This window comes from Peromyscus leucopus, chromosome 12, assembly GCF_004664715.2.
Source record: "Peromyscus leucopus breed LL Stock chromosome 12, UCI_PerLeu_2.1, whole genome shotgun sequence".
NCBI classification, from domain to species: domain Eukaryota; kingdom Metazoa; phylum Chordata; class Mammalia; order Rodentia; family Cricetidae; genus Peromyscus; species Peromyscus leucopus.
Genome location: NC_051073.1, coordinates 29,956,784 through 29,979,338, shown reverse-complemented (window position 1 = coordinate 29,979,338; position 22,555 = coordinate 29,956,784).

Here is a 22,555-nt window from a genome sequence, read left to right as displayed (position 1 = left end):
AGTAATAGCAACAAAATAGAAAATGTTGAAGCTTAGACTAATAAACATGAATATGTCTGTTTCAACTCAGAATATGTACTTAAAGTCATTCAGCTTCTAGTTGGTAAACTTGATGACTAATTCTTGCTAATCACTCACACTGTGTGTATCTTCTTTATCATGCCTCTCTGTCTTCAATGTTTCAACTAAGAAATCGGTACAGCTACTACTGCTTTCCGAGTCAGTGTAAAACATTAGCAATGCAAAGTTATACCTGCAAGATATTTTCAGTTGACATATTAGAGAAGATTAGAAAGGGAAAGAGGAATGTATGCAGCCTTAAGGTGTGCTCTAGCCAGTTGTCTTTGTAGGGAACTAAAGACAAAATTATGTCACAGAAAATGGAAGGTAGGATAAAGGAAAATAAGAAAACAAGCAAAGACTCCACTTAATCTAACTTCAGCTCTTCAACACAATATGGATATTATCATATGATCACGCTTAATATACAATAGAGGATAATGTATGTGCTTCACTTTTTGTGACACTTTAGAAGTTTCTGTCAGAGGTTATAAACAATCCTAGCACATCAGTCTCTTGATATAACAAAGTATTCCCTTTCACTCTTTTCACATTTTGTTGTTGGGCATTGTTTCTACCAAATGCTGGGTTCCAAACATGTTTCATGAAGGCTGTGAAAAGGGAGCATATGTCTAAATGATGAGCAACAACTTTAAAATTCAAGAAGTAATTCACAATCCATCCTTCCATAGACAATTTGCATTAAGAATGTTTTTCTTACTAGAATAACACTTACAGACATTAGGACATCCTTTGTAGAGGTCTAATTTATGAGTATCATATTTTCCTTAAAAATATAAATGAATTATGTGCATCTCTTCATTTTGTATCTCCAGATTGGACTTAAAATGCATTCTGTGGAACTAGAAGTAAGTGTCAATAGAACCAATTCTTCAAGATGTGTTCATCAGCTGTCCACACATACTGTAGCACACTATGGACATATGATTTCAAGTCTCTTTCATCACTACACATCTTGTCAGCTCAGTGCTTCCCAGGTGATATAATATTGAATCTATTGCCATTTGCCTTCATTCTGAATAAGGTGAGAACTCTCTGACACTTGGCGTGTTTGAACTCCCCTTCTTCTAAATGTTCTCAACATTCTTGACTTTTTTGACCCTGACATTTCCCTTCTTCCTACTATTTTGTTTGGTGTGACTAGTGTGCTCTTTAGAATTTGACGTATTGCCCACATTGTAGAACTGATTTTTATTATCCTTCATCATATTTCCATGCTATATTCTTGCGTTTGGGGCAATTTTGAATCCAGTTACGAGCTGTAGCTACATTGGAGCCTTTGACCCAGAGGTAGTTAGGATGAAGCTAATCTGAACACAGGGAACAAATAATTTAAACATCGGGAGCAAGCCCACTGACCTCTACAAGTAACTGAAGTAAGACGGATAATGTCAGCATTCAGATATTTTGTCCCCTCCAAAATTCACTTTGAAACTTAATCTCCAATGTAATAGTATTAGCAGAAGTTCTCTCTGATAGTGGATGAGTCATGATATGTTTTCACGAGTGAGATCAGACATTTATTTGGATTTTCATAAGAGTCAGAATCTCATGTAGCACACAATGGTCTCATAGTTACCATGCAGACAAGGGTTAACTTGAACTCCTGGTCTTCCAGCCTTTTCATTGCCAAAGCTAAGATAACAGGTATATACTAGCCTGGCTAATTTACATGTCTTTCTATGAGACCTGGCTGGAGAAAGATTGACTATCTTTTGAAGTTTTACTCTATTCTTCCATGTAAAGCAACAGAGATCCATCCCTCTGGAGAGTTCACAGTGTGGCATTATCTGACTGGTGAAGAGCAGGCTGTTATTGAATAATTGTGTTTGTAGTTCCTTTTCACAAAGTATTTATCGATTATTTCACTCTTCTAAATAGTTCAGGTCATAGTGAGCATATTCATGCCCTGCCTAAACTATTTTAATGTGTTTACTAACTATGATAAAGGGTATAGCCTTCTATTTCAGGTAAAAAAAAATCAACTTTAAATATATTTAATAAGCAATTTGTCAGAAAATAATAGAAAAATACTTTTTTCTGTTTTTAGAACATTATAGATTCCATAATTTTACATAGATTAATATATTTAGTCATTAAGAAAATATAAAATTATTTTTCATATTATCAAATGAGGCAATGAAATGTAGAGAAAAATAACCCAGCATTGTACAGTGGTTCCTGACAAACCTATTGTTAATTTTACTGCTTCTCTTTGTTAATGATATGAAAAGAAGACATAATATTAATAGGACAATTGCAAATTTCTTAGAATTACATAGAAAGACTTCATTAATATGACACATTCATTCTACAGTTTGAATTGTCCCATCAATTCCCCACCCCCAGTCTTCTTTATAGTCCAACCCCAGCGGGCTTCTGGTTAGTTTAGAACACTTTATTTTACATGTCTTGGTATGTTACTATACAAAGTCCTTGCTAATTTTTGATTCTCTTGTTTCTTTTCATAAAGATACATTTTCAAACCCCAGGTCATCATCCTTCCACACAGAGCCTCACAAATTACCTGAGGCACAGTTAATTGTTCTCACTTTTAGGCTCAAAAGACACATTATTGCTATTCTGAGACAGCAATTATCACATTGAATTTTATTTATTCAGTTATGTTTGTCTTTCACTCATTTGAGTTACAGATAGTGGAGATCTTTTAAAGGTAGCCTTTCATAAACTTTAGTTCTAGAGTGCAAAATATAATGCACAGTTGCTGAATAGATTAATCAGAATTTTATGCTAATTTGTGGCTTTGTGAATTATACTAATAGCATCCCAGGGTGCCCTCCAAATAATCTATGATTATTTAAAAGCAAAGCAGCAGTTCACTTGAGTAGATTGGAAACCCTGATGACCTCAGGAGAAATTAGAAATTCAACGGAAAGCAGTCCTCTGTGCCTACCTGTATATACTTTATCAACATGAAGGAATCTCCCATAAAAGAATAATGCAGACTTTAATACAGAATAATCTAGGACTAGAGTATAACATGAAATAAAAATAGTCTCAATTAAATCAGTAAAAGTAGAGGAATTGCTACTAATAATCCAAAGTGAGATATTTAAATATTGGTGGATTATAAAAAGCAATACTTTAAATTATGTTTGTGAACTAACTGTGTGACCATTTACATGGATGATATGAATTGAAACAGGCTTCTTACCACATCATGATGACTGTGGTAAGTTTGTTGTTGCTTTCATTTGTTTGTTTCTGGGTCATTTCATCTCTCATATGATAATAAAGTTTTAGATATGCTGAGATGAAAACTACTAGCATTGGATTAAAAACCCTAACTGCTGAAGTAAAAAGGGATATAAAAGAAAATTGTGTATTTAATATTCAACATTGATGATGAAAACATCAGTAGAAATAAATGGGATGTGTCCATCAAATCCCTCCCCTCAGGCCTGAGGGAATCCCAAGGAAGAGAAAGTAGAAAATGTGTAAGAGACAGGGGTATGCAGGGCAACAAGAATACAAGGCCCTCTAAATCAACAAGAGTAAAGCTCATATGAACTTGAAGACTGAAGTAGCAAGCACAGGGTCTGCCTGCATCAAGCCCTCTGCATAAATACTATGGCTTCCAATTTCATGGCTTCATGTGGTTCTGGAGTGTGTGAATGAGTGAGTGTCTGATTCCCGTGTCTGCTCTTGGGCTCTTATTTTGTTTGTCTTGTTTAGTCCCGATGGGCTACTTTTTGTTTTACCTTATTATACATCATTTTGTTATATTTTATTATTATCCCTTAGCATGCTCTCTTTAAAGTCGTGAGAGACAGAAAGGAAATAAGTCTTGGGGAGGGGGGTTTGGGAGGAACTGGTAGGTGTAGAGGGAAGGGAAATGGTAATCAGGATACAGTATGTGAGAAATAATACATTTTTCAATGAAACTTAAAAATAAATAAATAAATGAAAGGGGGAAAAAGAAAGGCTGGTTTGGGCTCAGAGTATTGGGAGTTTGGATCCATGGTTATTGGGACTTATTGTTCTAGAATTGTGGTGGTACGGCAGGACTGATGGGGGACGGTTAACTCCATGGTGGCTAAGAAGGAAAAGAGAAGATGAAAAGGGAGAAATTCTAATTGCCTCTTCCTATGCACACTCCAGTAACCTGACTTTGTAACAGTAGGTTTCACAACCGTAGTTTTATATCACCTCCCTGTATCAACACAAGCTGTTGACCATTAATTCCATAGACAGTTTCATTCCTTCTTTCATTTGTGCATAGACAATATTGTGTACTTATAAAGCCTAAGAATTACAAATGAAATGAAACATACATTTGTCCTTCTGAGACTGGCTTAATTTACTTAATATGATAATCACTCACTACATCCATTTTACCACAACCAACATAATTTCATTCATCTTTGTGGCTAAAAAATCAATCATGTATGCCTAACACAGTTTTTATCTATTAACTGATTTTGAATACCAACTTTTGGATATACAACTTAGCTATTATAAATAGTGAATCAAGTAACTTTGACATGCAAGTATCTCTGCTTTGTTAACTTGTGATGACTACTCTGCACAAGAGGAACAATTTCAATGATGGTATGAGGACTTCAATGACGGTATGATGAAAGAGGTACCACAGAGTAACCTGGTAGACTTAGAAGTGCTTGGCATTTATAGGATCAAATACTTCTCATTGTTTTCCATGACTGAAATGTTTTCACAATCTACTTTCACTGTTATTATTTGATATTTGGGAGAGAGAGATTATTTGTATTTGAGAGAGAGAGAGAGAGCGCTCAAACATAGCTAGCTATGTAATTAATACATATAAACACATACAGGATATCAAAGGATGATAAAATGTTTGTGGAATATTTGTATTTTTTATAATTTCTCCTGAGGAATGAATTCATACTTCATAAATAACTTTAAAATACATAGTCCTCATTCTGAAAGATTCTTCCCCTCCACCAGGAATGCCGTTACACATTCTGCTTTGACTAAAGGCTTATCCTAAAACCAATAAATATTTATCAGATTTCTGAGAGATTCCTAAATTTAAAATAGCTGAGTTACATGAGTTTTGTTTGGGTGGAACACTTTGAGTCAGAAGTATGTTTTCAGAATATTGGAAAGAGGAGCAAAAATAATCCAGAAGTTGTAGGTGTTGTTAGAAGTATTTATTTTTGATAAAAGAGACTTAAAAAAAAACCCTCTAATTTAGGATGTTTTTATTTAAACTTTAGTGACTAACAAAGGACCAATTTTCACCATCTGTTTCAGATACACTGAAATGTAGATTTTCTCTCCATTTTTTTCCTCTTTAAATAGACGTTCTATTTGGCACCTTTTACTTTACTGCATGTCTTTGAGTGAAAAATGTAGTTTGTCTGACTTCCTGTCAAACCAATATTTAATCACAAATATCTGTTTTGTTGCTTTTTTGCATGAAGTCATGTAGCACATTCCCCTGTGAAGAGCTGGCTCACAGGCAATGTGAGGAGCCAGCTGGAACTCTGACAGTTTGGGGTATGCCAGGAGCTTTCATGATGGACAATTTGTTGCTTGCCTTTAGATTTCCTTTCATATTGAAGGGTGTTACTAGTGCATTAATCCTGAAAAAGACAGGGTATTTCCTTTTACAGTCTACATGAACATATTTGGAGTGCTTCGTTAATGCTGACAATACCATTTCTTCGTAGCTGTTGTCTTGGTGACTTTTACACCAGACCCAGACAAACTGAAAACTAACCTCTATCCACTTGTAAGACGTGATGCCAGTGTTTGAGAAGAGGTGGCTGGAAGGTCCTCTACTCATGGCACATTTGGAGGAGAGAGTGTTATGCCAGGGTCTTTTAATCAAAAGTGAATTATGTGGGGAATTGTTGCTGAAAAATTACAGTGTGTTTGTCTCTGTTCATGCTTCAGGATTCTATGTATTAGAGCATTAGAACTATTTGTCCTGACTTGGCTTTTGGAAGACTTGATAATTTCTAAACATATCACAAAGTTATTTTTTTAAGTTTGATAACATTCTTGTTATAGAACTCAACAATTTAAGAATCAGTAACTGTAGCAGGCTTTTGTGAACTTCCAACTCTCAAATCATGAAGACTTATTAATAGTTATGAATGCTTGGCTTTATCTTATGCTTGTCCCACTAGCTCTTATAACTTAATATAACCTGTTTCTCTTCATCTACATTTTGCCTTGGGGCTTTTTACTTTTTCATTCTGTGTGTCCTTCTTTTTCTGATTCTTCTATGTCTGTCTGTCTGGCAGCTGCCTCTCTGGCAGGCCTCAGCATCTCCCTTTCTTTCTCTCCAATCTTCTCTCAAGCCTAGATTTCTTCCCCTGCTTATTCTCTCTGACCGCTAGCCCCACCAATCCCTTTACTGCTTACCTATTGGCCTTTCAGTTTTTTATTAGACTAATCAGGTGCCTTAGGCAGGCAAGGCAAAACAGCAACATATATTTACACAATTAAACAAATGCAGCATAAACAAACGCAATACATCTTTACATAGTTGAAGAAACATTCCACAACAAGTAACACTCACAGTTAGAGGAGATTTCTGTCTATGTTGTTGTCTTCACAGCCAACGTTCAGATTGTATGACAATTGGAAAACAAACTAATTTGGCTTTGATTATATAAACAAGTCACCTTCTGAAAAGTCACTGTGCGAAAGAGGATTAAAATTGTAACCATTCATAAGATTACTTCTGTTTACTGGAAGTAAATCAAAACAAAACAAACACAGAAAACAATACCCCTAATCAACAGCAAAAGAAAAAGAAAAATAATTCAATTTATGTGCACAGCCTAAGAATTTAACATAAAATAAATTACTGAATACCAAATTATTGAATACCAATAGTAAAACAACCTCTACCTTGGTTAAAACATAGTCATCAATTATCCTTCTCTAACATAACTTTAGCTGAGCATATGCAAAAATTAAAGAATAATAGAATTTTTCTCTAACTGAAAATTTTTAGCCAAATAAGCTGCCAAGATAAGAATTCTCACTTATTTGTTCATATGCTAAGCAACAGACTGATGCATTTATCTTCCGTGCAGATCTTCTTTTGTACAGTGCACAGAATTCATTTTAAAATATTATATTTTCACAGATTCTTAGTTGGTTATGGAAATAGAAAATGATGTTTTAGAGGTCGGTACCCATATCTCAGTTGATCCTATGCTGGTCTAAGTTTAGGCAGTTCTGGACTGATAGCATGTTTCAGGCTACCTTTCAGAGGAGGAGGCAAACAGCAGTGTCCTCATGGATCAGCAGATAAGAGCACTTGCTGCAATTGTCAGGTCCAAAATTCAGATCCTGCCACTCACAAAGAAAACCTCCTGTCACCAAAACACCTGTAACCCCAGATACAAGGGCTCCAATGTCCTATTCTGTCCCCAGCACATGCAGAAGTCTGCTCACACATGCACATATAATCATGTGAACACACACTTACACTTCCTATGCTGACAGACTGTATGAAATTAAATAATTGGAAAAACTTACCTTATGCCTAATGATAATTTATACTCTCTTCAGAAATTATGAAATATAGGACTGTTTATCTTGAAGTTGCATTTAATCTCTGTGTGTAGCACAGTAATTGTTTTGCAGAGACAGGCAGATGATGTAAAACAAAGAGACAGAAGTTACATTTTTGTCTTCCATTTTGATGGCTTCAGGCATCACATTCTCTCACATTGTCTTGCATTTGTACATTATATTTCCTGATCTAGGCCCTTGAGACTGCCTCTTATACTTAAAAGTTAATGCTACAATTCTGCCATTATTATTCAAACTGGAAACAATTATTTCACTATTATTATAATTTTTCTTACCCATACATGGAGAAAAGTGAGAGTTATTCTAAATATTCATGGGATTCATTAAAAGTATTTCTACTTTCAAACTATTATCAGGTAAGAAACATAGTTTTTACATTTTTAAAACACACTTGCTTTATTTTTAATTCTGCGTGTATATGTATGTCTTTGTGTGGATATGTGCGCAGAGGGGCAGGTGTCCATGGGAACAAGAGGGATTTAGATCCATTGGGGTAGGGGTTACAGGTGATTTTGAGCCTCCTGAGGTGGGTGCTGGAAACTGAACTCTGGACTTCTGGAAGAGTAACTCATGCTTTTGAGTACTGAATCACCTCTCCAAGTGCGTTTCTGTATTTTTATAAAAGATGTGGTTTTGTGTTTGCATTTAGAATGCTGATTCTGTTTTTGTTGTGATCACCATGGATGCCAAGGAAGGGCAATTACTACACTCTCAAGTTTAGGAAGCTTTCTGCTAACCTTTCTGTACTACCAAACATTGTTATGTCTGGGTGGATTTTTTCTTGTGGAATTGTTCTTCTCCTGTGAAAACTTCCCAATTCATCTTTAACGAGGATGGTTAAATTATACGTTAGATATCATATATTATTCTAGTAGTGTAAATTTAGCCAAACCTCAGTCTTCAAAAGATTTTTACTTGGGGCCATAATTTTTACCAATTTGTTACATTATATTATGATTTGTTTAATATGAAAATGTAAACCTACAATCAGCTCAAGCCCTTTACTCTGTGATAGATAACTGGAAAAGAATTGGGAACAACAACAACAAAACCAATGAAAGACACTCAAACAAGCTGTTTGTATAGATGGGAGCTAAATGAAATCACATATGCAATGAAGAAGAAAAACAAAACTAATTCATTAATGGAAGAGAAAGGTGAATGAAGAAAGAATTATACTTGTAATTTGAGTGTCTGTGTGGATGGTTTTGCTATCAATATCTGTAGACCATTCATAAAAGGATTTCCTGGGAATCAAAATCATTGATGAAAAAGTTCCAGTTTTGTTTTTTAGGAGACACTGAGATATTCAGGGATGCAATTAGAATTGGAAGTCACAGATAATCAGAAAACAGCTGCCTGCTTACTATAATATCTAAATCATGAGATGTGAAGACTCAGAAAGAACACAGACAGAAATGCAAGATAATATCAAGATCAAATCTTAACACCCAGACACATTAAATGTGCATTTAAAGAAAGCAACACAAATCTGGAAAAAGAATTAAAAGAGCATTAAGGGTTATGAAAGAGAATAGGAATATTTATATATACATATATATATATAAAATTTGTGGTGCTTCAGGTTGCCATGGCTAGCTTTATTCAATTTGACAAACACACACACACACACACACACACACACACACACACATATATATATATATATATATATATATATATATATATATATATATATATATATATATCTGAAGAAGGAATCTCAGCTGAGGAATTTCCTGCATCAGATTAGCTTGTTAGTCAGTTTTTTAACTGCTAATTAATGTAGTAGGACTAAGACTACTGGGAGTGGTACCATCTCTGTGCAGTTCAACGTGGCTTGTACAAGAAAAATGGCTAAGCCAGCTAGGCAGGAGGAGCAAGTCAGTTAGAGTTGCACCAAGAACTTTGCTATCTCCAAGTTTTTGCCTTAATTTCCTTCCCAGGATTCCATGGATGATAGACGTAAGATGATGTTTCTCACAGCAACAGGTCGCATAACTACCTGTTGTATGTTTTCTGACAGTGGTATTGAAACTTGAATACCTCTGTTCCCCATATCTGAGTGTCTAAAGCCTCCTTTGCCACTTGGTGATAATCACCTCTGTGTTTAGGGAATTTTGGTCATTTGTTGGGTAGTTGGTAACGAAGTCTTCTCTGTTTATCTATTACTATTTATCTCCAAGTCTTACTGTTTTTCTCCAGCTGGTCTGGCTCTCACTATAAAATATTTTCTGGCAGTCTTATGGTAGTGCTCTTATCTCACTTTTTTTGAATATTGATCTGATAGATGAGTGCCAGAGCTGGCACCCAGTCTGTCTGTGTTTAAATGAAATATTCTCAGAGAACCCTCTGGACTTATCAAGTTCAATTACATTCCTACTGTGTCCTTTAATTAATTGGTTCTTTGTATTTAAACCATTTTCTACCACAGTAAAGCTTATAAATTTATTCCCTTTTTGTTATACACTACCTTGTACTTTTTCATCACTTTTTTTCTCAAGGTTAAATAATTATGCAGAGATTCATACTTCTTCATTTTATACAACACTCTATGTTGCAAACTTACTTTCCTTCCTAACAGACTTACTTGCCAAATTTCTTGCCTGAATTAAAGAATAGAGTAGATTAAGAGGTCAATATCAAAACGGAGAGTTCTCCAATATCTTTTAAAAGTTCCAGACCATTGGATTTCTTATTAAGGCAGTTGCAAGTAGACCATAGGAAATCATAAAAAAACAAGAATAAGAAACAAATAAGAAATTGTTTACTGTGTGTCAGTTGCTGTTAATTGATTTGCCTGTAATATCTGATTCAATCCTCAAGACACTGCTATACGGTTGTTATTATTTCTATCACAAATCATTCAACTACAGAGGGCAAGAGAGTTCATATATCCTTGTTGAGGAAGCACTGAGTTGAGATGAAATTCCTTCCCATTAGTGAAGCTATTGTGTTTCTCATATTCCATGACTTTTTTGGGTTGATAAGTAAATTGGAAGGAAATCAGAGCAGAAAGTGAAAATGTACTATGCTTTAAAGAATTTTAAATGGAGATTAAAGGAATCTTTATGGGAAGAGGATTGTCAGAGGTAGCTTCATTGCAAAATTTGAACATATGTTTATGCTGTAACCAAATGGAAAAGTTTTATTCTTGTTAGTAGTTTTTGAAATGGAAAAAAAAGCAATTGTCCTGTGAAATCCTGGAGGGTTTGGGAGACTATGTATTTGATGAATAAACATCATATGAAAATATCAACAAGCTGAAAGGAAATAAAAGGAACATATTGTAGGTGATTATAATAAATTTATAGATGGCAAGGCACGCAGAACTAAGAAGAATAATTAATAAAGCCTGTGGTCAGGCAGTGGTAGCACATGCCTTTAATCCCAGTACTTGGGTGGCAGAGCCAAACTCTGTAAGTTCGAAGCCAGCCTGGTCTACAGAGCAAAATCCAGGACAGGCACCAAAACAACACAGAGAAACCCTGTCTCAAAAAACAAGAAAACAAGAGAGAGAGAGAGAGAGAGAGAGAGAGAGAGAGAGAGAGAGAGAGAGAGAGAGAGAGAATCAATAAATCCCGTGAAACTTTTCTTCTGGTAGAATTATCATTTAATAAAATATAAGACATAGGGCAGATCAAGAGATCAAAGAATGATGAATTGTTCTTAAACAAAATATTGTTCAAACAAAAATTATCAATACTAAAAGAGAAAAAAATACCTGATTGACTGTCACTAAAATTTCAGAAGCAGGAATGGGGCTCATACTATCAAAATAATTGCACAGATGAAAAATAATTTACACTTAGAAGAGCTTAATAATTATTTTTATGTCTATCTATGACATATTATATGAATGTAGCTTTGCAGGAGAGATGCCATTGAGAATAAGTATTGAGGTATTTAGATACAAAGAATAATATTACTGTTCTCAATTAATGAGCTATACAACAAATTAAAAAAAAGGAAAGGAGGAGTGGAGGGAGAGAGTTTAGGAAGGGTAGAGGGATAGGGGAAAAGACAATAACTTCAGCATGTCCTCAGTATGCAATTAATCTCTTACTATTATAATATTTGCATGATATTTTATATAGTGAGTTGCTTGAAGAATTTAGTGGATGATTCATAAGCAAACAGCAAATCAACTTCTTTGGAACACATTAAATGTTCTTCCTGAACTGTGAGATACTGTTATGGATATGAAAAATATAAAGTAATATAGAGTATGACCCTTACCTTCAAGAGGCTAATAATGTTTTGTAGAAAGAAGAAAGCATGTAGAATAATTACAAAATATGCGTGGGCAAGGCTGTGAAGTTGGATTGTATATACAATAGAAGAAAAGAAAAGAAAGGTCAGTGTCAGCAAGAATAATCAAAAGAAGTCTGCAATGAGGTAGATGGAACTCATTCTGGGTCATAAGAAATAAGTAAGATTTAGATAAACAGAAAGGGTCAGAGAAAACCACATTAGGATAATATCAGGAGTCAGGGCTTGCAGGTGACAAAGGGCAGTGGTTTGAAGATATAAGTGCAGCTTCAGGTAGCTGAAATCATCAAAGCATGATCAACAGAGAGTGCACAAAACCCCTCAGCAAGAGAGAGAGTAACTGTGGCAGATATTCTGACTGCTTGCAACATTAGGAGCAGCAGATCGACCAGATGGGACTGCAGAGCTGGGGATGGGGTGGATCTTTTTAAAAATAGGCATCAAGCTACCCATTAAATTGAGAAGCTGAGCCCAGGATGGTGACAGGTTTTGAAAAGAATGGGCGGAAAGAAACATAAGCCACAATTTGGCTTTTTAACGCCACACATGCACAAACAAAAAATATCTTCAAATATGAAAGATGAAAATCTGAAGTACAAACAGAGGGGTCCTTTAATTTTTTTTGCTCTGTTTCTTTAGATTCTTGTACTTTAAATCACTTATTCTGTCAAATTATTATCTCTAATATTTGAATATTTAATTCACTGAACAGTAATTAAAGTAAACTTTAGGTAATAACAAATTTAGCAAAAATTTAGATAAGATAAAGCTTTTATAATGTTTCATAATATTTTCAATGGTTAGATTTGCTTTTTATTTTTTAATGTTTTTTTGTGCTTTGTGTTTTTATAAAATGCTACTATTCTTATTGCTTAGACTGAACCCATTCCTCTGATACCATTTACTAATTTAGAATTATATCTTTCTGACACATTTAATTTAAAATGAAGTTCTGGGGCAGGAGAGATGGTTCATTGATCAAGAGTACTATCATTACAAAGGGCCAGAGTTATGGTCCCAGCCCTCAGTTTGAGCAGTTTATAAATTATAACTACATTTCCAGGGTATGTAACATCCTCTACTTCTGGCTTCCATGCACATACTCATAGACAGAGAGAAAGAGAGACAGACAGACAGACAGACACACACACACACACATACACACATATACATAAACAAACCCACACTCACAACACACACACATACACACACATTTATAAATAAATAAACATTTATTTCTAAATAATAAAAGTAAATCTTTAAAATTAGATCCTGGTTAAACATGTCAGTATTTTAAAGTAAATAGTACATTGCTAGCATATCTGCACTGCATTATGCACATATATTTATGTAATTTATAGTAAACTGGAATTCTACCAAGAATTTCAAATTTATACATTTTCATACAATAGATGTGAATGAGTGAGAAATTAGTGACTGAAAAAATGGAGAGGAAAAAGAAAAACTGAAATGGAATAATAGGTCATGGCATATAAGATTAATATATCATTTGCCCAGCTTCAATTATTTTGAAGTTTGAATGCATTGTTTATTATGTAAAACAAACGGAATTGCTACCATTATACTATTTCTGTTTGGTAGGTTGAAAGAGATTATGTATGCAAATATTAGACAGATTTAAAAAAATATTCCTTGTTAATTCTATGCTTTGAAAAACAAGCTGATTACATTGTATAAATATTTAGGTATTATATGAAAGAAAATAGCCGGTATGGCAGAGAGAATAATTTTCCCCAAGGATGTCCTCATTGTAATTACAAGAACTGTGAATATGGTACCACTGTGAAGGAGTAGCTGGAGGTTCTTCACTTTGTCTCTACAAAGAGGCAGGTTTCTTTGTGTTGACATCTCTGGGATCTGAGCTGAGCTTGCCAATCTAAAAGCTTGCACCTATAACCTGTGAGAGCCACAGGATTAGGACTCTGGGAATTTAGGCCAGAGAGGCATTATTTTAAGTATTCAATGTACAGAGTTTAGAATGCTAAGCATAGATCCAGGTTAAGTGCTTGAACTCTGCAGGTTAGGAAGTTCTCTCAAAATTAAGTAATCTAAGCCTACATGATATTCTCATCTCCCACTTTCACCTCTTTCCAGACTCCCATCAACCACAGTTTCAAGTTGTTTGTATTTTCTTTTCTCCATGACACTTTCCTATATTCTTAGATTCTAGTACATCCTGACCTCGAATGCTCTAAGGAACTCTTCAGCTACTTCTGTTTCTTTCCTGTTTAAAAAAAATTATGCTTTAATTCCAACATTTCCTCATTTGCATTTCCTCCTCCACTCTGGTTTTTCACTCTCCATCTTACTCTCTCTCTCCTAGAAATGTCTGGGAAGTTAGACCCGTGGTCCAGCATTACAGATGCATAAAAAAGACCTAACCAATGGCAATGCCCATGGACATGATAATATGATGTAGGGAAATAGCATGTGGTGTCATCACTAAACCAAGGTCAACAGGTGTCTTTGTCACAAAGAAAGCAAACACCATATGGAGGTTCTTCAATGCCTATCATCTTTTTTTAAAATAGATTGGTGCTGCCAAGAGCAGACATATCTCACTGTCATGAAAATCCTTGTTGTTAAAACAATTTAAATACTAGATAGTATCTAGGTCTCTGAAGTGTTTGTAGTCAACTACCTATTTCAAATATATCTTTTTTTGACCTTGAAAACATACATAACATGGCTATAAGTTTTGTTGTTATAGATGACTATTAACCTGTCTTTCTTTATTATCCTTAATAACATTCAAGGACTAGAACTTTACATTACATTTTGAAATCATCTCCATTGGTACAATACTTTAAACAATAATAGAAATGTACAATACAATAAAACAAAAATTTGACCCTAGATTTGTATCAATACACAAAAAACTTAAACAAGAGTAAAAACATATATAGAGTATGTTCTAACAAAAATAACCTTAAATTTGTATCAATACACAAACATCCATACCAATATAAAATATTTGAGATTGTTGCTTTTTAGTTTAAAATAGATTCAGTAATCTACCCTATTATCCTTTGATTCCCATATCTCGCACCCTTTTTTTTCTTTTTCAGAAAGAGATATTTGAATCCAACCTCCCTTGCTGAGTTTCCAACCTAACCATGGCCAAAACAACTTGTAACTAACTCCCACAAACAAACATTCATAACCCACTGAATGATGAAAAACCGCCCACCCCATAACTTGGGAATGTGGATATCTAGTATTTAAATTGTTTTAACAACAAGGATTTTCATGACAGTGAGATATGTCTGCTCCTGGCAGCACCAATCTATTTTTAAAAAAGATGATAGGCATTGAAGAACCTCCATATGGTGTTTGCTTTCTTTGTGACAAAGACACCTGTTGACCTTGGTTTAGTGATGATACCACATGCTATTTCCCTACATCATATTATCATGTCCATGGGCATTGCCATTGGTTAGGTCTTTTTTATGCATCTGTAATGTTGGACCACGGGTCTAACTTCCCAGACATTTCTAGTGTTCTCTAGACTGCTTTCTGTTGTCTGGGGGCTAGACATCTTTTAGGGGACCCTGATAAAATTGAGATAATGGCCAAGTCCTGGGAAAGCTAGCTGTATTATTTTTTGTTTAGTCTCTACAAGATGGGAAAGTGTAGAGCTTATATGAAGTCTTGGCTTGAGTAGTCTGTGAGGCTGGACCATCTCTGCAAACAGCTTTGAAATTGTTCTGGATATAGAATTTTGAGAAAACTGTAACAAAGGCATTCTGAGAGGAGGGATCACCTGAGCTACTTGTTTTTATTGTTGTCTGGTCCTTTTGTTTTGAAAACACACAAACTTTTAAAGGTAACATACATATCTGCATTAACACAAGTATGGGATGTGGGGCATGCACAAACCAGCTAAGATGATTCTCTGTTATATGTTTGAGGTAGAAGACACATGTAGCTGGAGTTTTCCTGTGTCCAGCCTGGTCTGCAGCTGCTCAGATCCACGTAAACACACAGAGGCTTATATTAATTAAAACTGCTCGGCCATTAGCTCAGGCTTACTACTGACTATCTCTTACACTTAAAATCAGCCCATTTTTGTTAATCTATATGTTGCCACATTTTCCATGGCTTTACATGAGTGCCATTACATGCTGCTCCCTGGATGGTAGGCTGGTGTCTCCTGACTCAGCCTTCCTCTTCCCAGAATTTTCCTTGTCTGCTTATCTAGCCTATACTTCCTGCACAGCTACTGGCCAATCCATGTTTCATTAAACCATTTTACAGAAGCATTATCACACAGCATTTCCCCTTTTGTGTTTAAACAAAAAGGAAGATTTTTAGCTTTAACATAGTAAAATTACATATAATAGAGCAGTTATCAAGCTAGAATTACAGTTACAATATCTAGTCTATTTATATTCAGCAAAATTAAAGAAAATATTCTATATATCCTATACTTATGAGTCTAAGGTTTCATATCTTAACTTTTCTCTTATCATAACCAAGGAAAATTTTAACTATCTAGTCTTCAACTACATCAAAGAGAACAGAAGGATATAATATTACCTAAGTAAGAAGGAAGTACATTGTAAGTAACTTCCAAAAATTTAGAATGACAGAGACAGCTGGCTACCTAGACAGTTACTCAAAGTTTCTCTCCAATGTTGGGGCATCCTTATTCAGCCTATAGGCCTAAAGTCTCTTAGTTGCTTCTCTGTGTGTCCTGTACAATGTCTGGCAATTTCTTCTGAGAAATAGGAACCTGAAGGACCAGCTTGCCTTGCAAAGTACAGTGGTTACCATCCTATGGGTTCTGCATGTCCAGTTGATACATTTTGTCAAACAGTCCAGGCAAGAACAGTTTCTTGAGCAAATGGCTACTTTTGCCTAGAAGAATATAAACTCCATATGGAGTGTCTTTGATGTCCATCCTCCTCTTTTAAGTAAATTGGTGCTGCCAGGAACAGACATGTATCACTGTCCAGGAAAATCTAAGTTTTTAAAACATTTTAAATGCCATATTCTACAGGTCTTTGAATTGTTTGAAGATCACCTACCTAATTGAAATATATCTATGTATACCCAGGAAACTTAACTAACATGACTATAAATGTAATTATCACAGATGACTAATTATTAATCTGTATTTCTTAATTATCCATTGCAATTTAAATGAGTTACATAAACATAATACCTTAAACAAGAACAGAAATATACATACAGTATAACAGAATAATTTTAAATTTGTATTAATAAACTACAATCTATTCCAATGTAAACCATTTTAAGCAAATTTCTCTTTAAAAGTAGGTTCAACAATCCACCCTTTTATCCTATCATATCTATATCCTATATTTCCATAACATAGCCCCTTTCTTCTTTTAGAAAGAGATTGACTATGATCAACAATTTGTAACCAACAACCTCAACAAAAACAAACATCCATAATTCATATTTTGGGAATGTGGGCATAGTGTCTTAGGCTACTTCCTACTGTTAGGGAGTGCTGGAAGTTTTATGGGGATCCTGAGAAAATTTGAGATAATGGTCAAGTCCTGGGAAGACTGGCTATAACCTTTGTTGTTAGGTACCATCTGTTAAGGTTCAGGAGTTCTGGCTTTATCAACTCTGATCCATCTTAACCTGGAACAAATCCACAGCCTCTTGCTTCCTATGGAAACAAAAACAGAGCCTCTTTTCTAAAGCAACATATCCTTAGATCCAAATTTTGAAGTCAAGATACCTTTAAAATATGCATATTGGTTTAACTCAGCATCTTTTACAATCAAATGTCTCTTTGCAGTTAAAAATCCCAATGACAACACAGTCCAGACTCTGTGTCTGATTCCCATCTTTATGTGGCTTATTTTTATATTACTTTTACTTTCTTTTTAAAGATTTTTTTTAAACTTTGTATTTCTTTATATATAACTGTCTATATTCCTTTTCCTCTCTCTTTCACTGTAAACTGTTTAGGGTTTATCCCATCTGAATCTGTTTTATTGTGAATCTATTGCTTTAAACTGCACCATTACTAGGACTGAAATGGCAGCTTTGGCTGCTGGCTTCACCCACCTCAGTTTTCCAACATAGCAGAACTATGTTTACTGCCAGCTTTGGAGGAACCATGGTTACCACTAGACTCTGGGGAGCAGTGGGTCTATGCTTCCATCCAGGAGTGTGTAGCCCAGAAACCTCCTTTTTTTTTTTAAGTGGTAAAAGCTATATCCATCATACACATGTTGCTAGCCTTGCAGAAATCTCTGTGTACCTTGGTGGGAATCCACCATGCTGTAGCTCCAGCCCACATGCTGCGAACCCACCATAGCCAGGGAACATATAATTGTACCTAGGCCCACCATGAGTGACATGTACTAGGAAGGTGCTCTTACCTGCATTTATAATCTTTTTAAGCTCTCTCAAGTTTTAGGTGAAACTCTTGCCATCACATGTGGGTGCCATTTATAGCTGGGAGTTTTCTCTGGGTCTCTGGGTCCCACAGTCCTGTGGTTCCCTTATAAAAATAATCACCCTGAAGCTTATGTTAATTAAAACTGCTTGGCCATTAGGTCAGGCTTATTACTGACTAGCTCTCACACTTAAACTCAGCCCATTTCTGTTAATCTATATGTTGCCACGTGTTCTGTGGCTTTACCTGTGTGCCATGCTGCTCCCTGGACAATGGGCTGGCATCTCCTGATTCAGCCTTCCTCTTCCCAGAATTCTCCTTATCTGCTTATCTTGCTGCAGTAGGATGGTCTGTATGTCAAATTGCTCTGATTTGTCAATAAATAAAACACTGATTGGCCAGTGGCCAGGCAGGAAGTATAGCAGAACTAACAGAGAGGAGAAATTAGAGAACAGGAAGGTGGAGGGAGACACTGCCAGCCACCGCCATGACAAGCAGCATGTGAAGAGGCTGGTAAGCCATGAGCCACGTGGCAAGGTATAGATTTATAGAAATGGATTAATTTAAGATGTAAGAACTAGATAACTAGAAGCCTGAGCCATTAGGCCAAACAGTTTAAACAATATAAGTCTCTGGGTTTACTTGGTTGTGTCTAAGCATCTGTTGGACTGGTGGATGACAGAGATTTGTCCTGACTGTGGGCCAGGCAGGAAAACTCTAGCTACATCTTGCTTATACTTCCTGCCTGTCTACTGGTCAATCAGCATTTTATTAAACCAGTATATAGAAGCATTATGTATGCTGTGGAGCAGATACCTGCCAACTTTATAGGTCTTTTTGGACTGCATAATCAAACTGTAACATAAATCTACATCCATGCTGTATAAAAGAATGGCATGTAATAATAAGTCATGAGGACTCTGTAGTCAACAAGATTTATCATGTCTCATCCAGTTAGAGCTGTTACCATAGTAGAGGGATCAGCATCACTTATCTTGTAGTTTTTCTTGGTTTCTTCCTTCATGTTTGCTGCCAAGATTTTCAGGAGGTTCCCCCCCTTCATTCAAATCTGGTCTTTATAAATTTTGAAGAAATCCATAGCTTTTTGTTTCCCATGGAAACAAAAGCACATCTCTCCCAGTGCAACTTATTTTTTGACTTCCATTCTGAAGTTAAGACATTCTTAAAATACAGAGGCTGGATTAATTTAGCAGTTTCCATAATCTAATGTCTCTCAGCAACTATTGTTTTTTGTTCATTAGAATTTACAAAATTCAAAGTCTCTAAAGCATACATACAGGACCCAGGTGCCCTGTGTTATGGTATTTCCCATCCTTACATGGCTTATTTGTTTTATAAGACTTTACTCTGTTTTTAAAGACTTTATTGTTTTCAAACTATTAACTATTCATTTTTCTATGACCATCTATACTCATTTTTTTCACCAGCATCTAAGTACATTTGTTAAGCATACGATATCTGTTTGGAGGTTTTCTCAGTCTGAGCCTGACTTTTTGTATGCCTGCAGCTGTGTGCTTGCAGCATTCAGCATTCTCTTACTGCAGGATACAGATCTTAAACTGTGAGTCTACTGCCACATGGTGGCATGGGCAGCTGGCTTCACCCACTTCAGGTCTTCAGGCAGTGGTGAGAGTAGCACCTAATCATCCCAACTCTGACCTGTGTTGCTACAGGATCATGAACCTAGTGCTGAAAAGTAAGTAGCATGCTGGCTGCTAAAGTGTTTGGCTGGGCTGAGCAGCGGGGCCTCTTAAAGAAGCCAAGACTCCACATGCTGTAAATTATCAGGTCTGTTCACAACTTTTTTTTCCCCCCAGCTATCTCGGGCCCTATGTGGATTTACATACCTCGTGCTGAGTGTCATGTGTACTTGTATTTTCTTGTGGGGACCACCAGCCTGCAAATAAGGACATGAAGACTTATTATTAATTATGAAAACTCAGTCTTATCTTAGGTTTGTTCCTAACTAGTTCTAATAACTTAAATTAACACATATCTTTTAATCTACATTCTTCTATTATGTGGCTTGATTACATTTACTCTGTTCATCCTGCTTCCTCCTTTTCAGGTTGGCAACTCCCTTTCTTCTTCCTAGCATTCTGTCTCTGCCCAGAAGTCCCATCTATATCTCCTGCTTAGCTTTAGACATTTATTTCTTTATTAGACCAATCAGAAGGCACCTTAGGCAGAGATACACCTTTATAGTGTAGGCAAATATTCTGAAAACAAGTCAGGTGGTGGTGGCCTTTAATCCCAGATTTGAGAGTCAGACACAGACAGATCTATGCGAGCTCAAGACCAGTCTGGTCTGCAATGTGAGTTCCAGGACAGCCAAGACTGTTTCACAGAGAAATTCTGTCTCAAGAAACAAACACAAACAAAATTTCTGGCAACAGGTACCTAAAGACCACTGAGAGTGGGAGAATTAGTCTTCTTCAGGGATGAGCTGTATTGATAAATTCTTAAGGTAAAGGACTCAATTCACCTATAAAAAGACACAGGCTAACAGAATGGGTGTGAAAATGGGATCTATTCTTCTGCTGTGTATAAGAAACACACCTCATCTTCAAATACAGACACTATCTCAAAGTAAAAGGTTGGGAAAAGACTTTCTACTCAAATGGACTTAAGAAGCAGGCTTGTGTAACTATCCTAATATATAACAAAATAGATTTCAAGCCAATATTAATCAAAAGGGATAGAGAAGGATGTTACATATTCATCATAGGAAAAATCCATAAAGATGAAGTCTCAATTCCCTACATTTATGCCCCAAATACAAGAAATACAAGAGCACCTACATTTGTAAAAGAAACACTACTAAAGCTTAAATCACACATCAAACCCCATACACTAATAGTGGGAGACTTCAACTCCCCACTCTTACCAATGGACAGGTCTGTCAGACATAAACTTAACAGAGAAATAAGGGAACTAACAGACATTATGACTCAAAGGACTTAATAGATGTCTACAGAACATTTCACCCAAACACAAAAGAATATACCTTCTTCTCAGCACCCTATGGAACCCCCTCTAAAATTAACCACATACTCTGTCACAAAGGAAATCTCAACAGATACAAAAAAATTGGAATAACCTCCTGTATTTTATCAGACCATCATGGCATAAATTTAGAATTCAACAACGGCACAAATTACAGAAATGTGGTGATATTTTATTTGTGCTGAAATGTGATATTTCATTTGCATGTTAATAAATAAAGTTTGCCTGGAGATCAGAAGTTAGGCAGTGGCAGCACACGCCCTTAATCTGATCACATGGTAGGCAGAGTCTCTGTGTGTTCAAGGACACAACCAAGCATAATGACACATGCCTTTAATCCCAGTAACAACCCTGGTGACACACACTTTTAATCCCAGTACCAGCCATAGAGACCTGGAGGGCTGTATAGACAGGCAATGGTAAGGAAGTATGGCTGGGTATAGAACCAATGAGAAGGCAGAACAGAAAGGCAATAAAGTCGCAGGTTAGATGGGAAGAGGCTCTATTGGGAAGCTATGGTGAAGTGGTAAGCTAAGGTTAGTTGGCGGCTATTGCTCTGATCTCTACAGCTTGTACCTCTGTATTTGGCTGTGTTTCTTATTTAATAAGACTGTTTAGAAATTTGTCTACACAGAAAGCATACGAACTCATGGAAACTGCATGCTCAACTGAATCACCACTGGGTCAAGGAAGAAACAAAGGAAGAAATTAAAGACTTTCTGGAATTCAATAAAAATGAATGTACAACATACCCAAACTTATGGGACACTAGGAAAGCAGAAGTAAAAGGAAAGTTCATAGCTCCAAATGCCTACATAAAGAAGTTGAAGAAATCTCACACTAGTGACTTAACAGCACACCTGAAAGCTCTAGAAGAAAAAGAAATTAACTCACCCAGGAGGAGAATACACCAGGGAATAATCAAATTGAGGGCTTAAATCAATAAACTAGAAACAAAGAGAGCAGTATAAAGAGTCAATGACACAAAGAGTTGGTTCTTTGAGAAAACCAACAAGTTAGACAAACCCTTATCCAAACTAACCAAAAGGCAGAGATAGAATATGGTGATATTTTATTTGTACTGAAATGTAATTTTAATTTTATGTTAATAAATAAAGTTGCCCTGGGGTCAGAGCTATTAGAGCCATAGCAAGAGCGTGATGGTTAGAAGAGCTAGGTAGATTTCTGTGTGTTCAGGGATACAGCCAG